Consider the following 3962-nt stretch of genomic DNA (forward strand, 5'->3'; position numbering starts at 1 on the left):
ATGGCTAGTGAATTTGAGCATTGTTTCTTTCTTTCTTTTTTCCTCAGCTTTATTGAAATATAATAGACAATTAGTTGCTTGTATTTACATTTTTTTCAATTATAGTTGGCATACAATAATATATTTGTTTCAGTTATACAACATAGTGATTAAAGATCTACGTAAGTCACAAAGTGATCACCCCATTAAATCTAGTACCCTTCTTCCCCCTTACATATTTATTACATTATTAACTATCTTCCCCATGCTACACACTACATCTTCATGTCTATTCTGCAACTATCCATTTGTGCCTCTTAATCCCTTTGCCTTTTCCCCCCACCCCTCCCATCTAGTATCCCTCTAAATATTCTCTGTATCTGAGTTTATTTCTGCCTTTGTTGTTATTGTTGTTGATTTTGTTCTTTAGATTCCACATGTATGTGAAATCATGCGATATTTGTCTTTCTCTATCCGACCTATTTCATTCTGCGCAATAACCTCGAGGTCCATCAAGGCAATATCTTTTTCTGTTCCCTTCCTTTTAGTCTGTGTGTGTCTTTTAACCTGAAGTGAGTCTCTTTTAGGCAGCATATGTAGGGGTCTTGTTTTCTTATCCATCTATCTTTTGGTTGGAGCACTTAATTTTTTTCCATTTGAGGTACTTGTTGATAGGAATGTAGTTGTTATCATTTTTTTATTCCTGTTTTTGATACATGTTTTTTCTTCTTAAAGAAGCTCCTTCAACATTTCCTGTACTACTGGCTTGGTGCTGATAAATTCCTTTAGCTTATTTTTGTTGGGAAACTATCTGTCCTTCAACTCTAAATGACAGCTTTGCTGGATAAAGTATTCTTGGTTGTAGATCCTGAGTTTTTGTCATGTTGAATATTTTGTGCCAAGCCCTTCTGTCCTGCATAGTTTCTTTTGAGAAATCAGCTGCCAGTCTTATGGGTGCTCCGTTGTAAGTAACTATCTGCTTTTCTCTTGCTGCTTTTAAGATTCTCTCTTTGTATTTAACCTTTGGCATTTTAATTATAATGTGTCTTGTTGTGGGCCTTCTTGGGTTCCTGGTTTTTGGGACTCTCTGAGCTTCCTAGGGTTTTATGTCTGTTTCCTTCACCAGGTTAAGAAAGTTTTCCACATTATTTCTTGAACATCTTTAACATCTTGTTTTCCTTCTGTTATCTCTATGACACAGATATTTTTACCTTTAATAGTGTCTTATAGGCTCCTTAAATTATTATTGTAGTCTTGGCTTATTTTTTCTTGTCATTCTTGGCTTTCCCATCCTCTATATAGGTCATTTTATCCTCTTCTTTATTCACTTTTATCCATTTCATATACTTCTCATCTCAGATAATGTATTCTTCATTTCTGACTGGTTCCCTTTTATAATTGCCATTTCCATTTTTATGTTTTTTATCTCCTTGTTAAAGTTCTCACTGAATTTATCTATACTTCCAATAAGTTTGTTGAGCATCTTTATAACCACTGTTTTGAACTCTGCAACTGGTATATTGCTTATCTTCATTTCAGCAAATTCTTTTTCTGGAGCTTTGTTCTGTTCTTTCATGTGGGACATGCTTCTTTGTCTTCCCATTTTGGCTGCCTCCTTGTGTCTGTTTCTATGTGTTAGGTAGGGCTCCTGAGTCTCCCTGTCTTTGTAGAGTGACTTTATGAATGATCATTTTTAAGACTCTTAGTAGATATTGTCAAATTATTTTTATAAATGTATGTGTTTCCCATTTATAATATCATTAATATCATTCTTAGGGTGGCTTTGTGTGGTAAGTGTCTGGTGGCCCAGTCCTGAGAGGGGTTCAGCTGTAGGCCAAGTTTAGCCCCAGCCTATGCCCCTCCAGGGCCACCTGTTAAGATTCAGCAAGCAATCCATAGATGCTGTGCTTATAGTTGCCTCAAAAGACCACACAGGAAACCAAGGCCAGCTGCCACCAGTGTGAGTCTAGGCGCTGCTCAGCAAGGGGCACTTGAGTAAGCGAGGACACACCTGGATGTGGCTTGGGTGGGGCTGTGAGTTGGGGGAGGTGGAGTTTTAAGGAATCCTCTGGGCGGAGCGACCTCTGTTGTCCAGTTTGATGATGTCAAGGCTATGGCGGTGCTGTGTCCATGCACTGGGAGGGAGGAGGGCTCAACAGAAGAATTGGATGCCACTAGCACTTCTGTACATAGTGAGTCTCACCTCAGCCCTCACTCTAGAACTCATTGTCCTCCTGTAAGTCCCTGGTGCCCCCTGCGTGCAGCTGAATTGGCACTGGTGCTCAGAGCGAGCAGGTCCATCACTGAGAAAGTTTGCTCGCGGATGCGGCCCCTTTAAGAGGTGTATGCTGCTGCCATGGCTGCAGCCTCTGTCCCACTCAGCTGCTCAAAACCCACAGCCCACATCCTTGATCCATCCTACCTTCTGCCATTGCAGGGTGATTTCTTAGATTTCTCCCTGGTTGTATGGCTTGTTCATCTAGATCCCAGGCGATTTTCCTTGCTGTTTGCTTCTTGTTTCTGTCACAACTTTGATTTGGTCGCCAGAGGGATGAACAGAGCCTCTATTATCTATGCCATTTTTTTTCTCTCTGCCCATTATACTATTTATTTGTGAGTAAGCTCGAAAATTTCTATAACAGAAACTTAAACATTAAAAAAAACCTTATTGTTTTAAAGGGCCTTCATGGACTGTTACTCCATCTCCCTTGCATGACTGGGGTGGGAGGTGGAGGCGAAACGGGGAGAAATTGGTTTTCTCCCCTCTCCATAGCCACTCCCTGTTGTTCATGTCAGACCCTGGCCTATGGAAGCCAGGAGGCCCCGAGACACAACCCATCCTGCACGGCTATACCAGAAGAGAGGAGCCTAGAGGTCCAAGTTGTGTGCAGGAGATCTCTGCCTTACTGTCCTTTCGTCCAGCACCAGAACTGTCTTCTAGGCAAAAACCTCATCAATTGCTTCAAGATTTAGTCATCAGGTTCAAAGTCCATAATTATCAGGCAATTATGATAATAAATACTTGTCAATAAACAGCATTACTTTGAGGGGTGGGGAAGGAACAGTTGGCAAGGAAGGGCAGGGAGAAAAGTACCTTTTCAGTCAGACACCACCCTTATGATTAAGCTGAGAGAGAGTGAAAAGAGGTGAAGGTGAGTGAAGATGAAATGCACAGGGCCTGCCTGGGGCCCTTCCCTCCTGTGTGCTTGCCCGTGAATTAGACAGGGTTCTTCTTCTTCTGTAATCATGGCATAGACAGGGCGCGCCCTCCTCACCCCGCTTTCCCGTAGCACTACAGAGTGGATGTTTGTAAGCAAAGCATAACAGAATTTAGGTGCTTGCATTTCAGGGGTTACCTGTATCTGAAGCTCATTCGCCTTTCTTTTTCGTCCTATTTCTCATTCCCTCTGTCCTGGAAAGGTGAAACCTACCCCGTTCTTTGCTCTGTGCTCTGCATGCAGTAGGGATGACTTGTGTAATTTCCATGAGGTAGAGCACAGGTGACAGACCCATGATGAGGGAAGGCCCAGGGAACCCTGGGGCAGTAGTGGCAGATTATGTCTGTCTATCTTTTCTACTGTGGCAGGGGACAGATCTGCTTCCCGTTTACCAATGAGTATCTAAAATAGTGATTTTCACATATTGGTTGAATGAATGATTACATAATACAAAGCTTAGAGGGCCAGTTTCATAAAGTTAGGAAGGTAAGATATATTATTTAACTTATTTTACTCTAACATACCACACATATATTCTAATATTCATATACGAATGTATTGTTATATTGTGTGTATGTATAGATATATATTTGCACATATATCTATACACACATAATTTAGAGCTCGTTATAACAGGGAAACTCCTTCTACTATTTTTTGGAATGAATAGAGCCATTCTTATAAACCTTAAGGAGAGGAAAAAAACCCCTTCTAATATGTGACAGCAGAGCTGAAGAAGTGGATTCAGCGGCTGAGAAGTGACTG

At 41.2% G+C, this 3962-nt stretch overlaps 1 protein-coding gene across 1 annotated transcript in view; it reads left to right on the forward strand.

Annotated features, from left to right (window-relative positions):
* The window catches only part of GPRC5A (G protein-coupled receptor class C group 5 member A), a 17847-nt gene that overhangs the window by 9048 nt on the left and 4837 nt on the right, over positions 1-3962 (forward strand). The window lies entirely within an intron of this gene.

The sequence above is a fragment of the Pteropus alecto genome, unplaced genomic scaffold, assembly GCF_000325575.1.
Source record: "Pteropus alecto unplaced genomic scaffold, ASM32557v1 scaffold103, whole genome shotgun sequence".
In the NCBI taxonomy this organism is placed as follows: domain Eukaryota; kingdom Metazoa; phylum Chordata; class Mammalia; order Chiroptera; family Pteropodidae; genus Pteropus; species Pteropus alecto.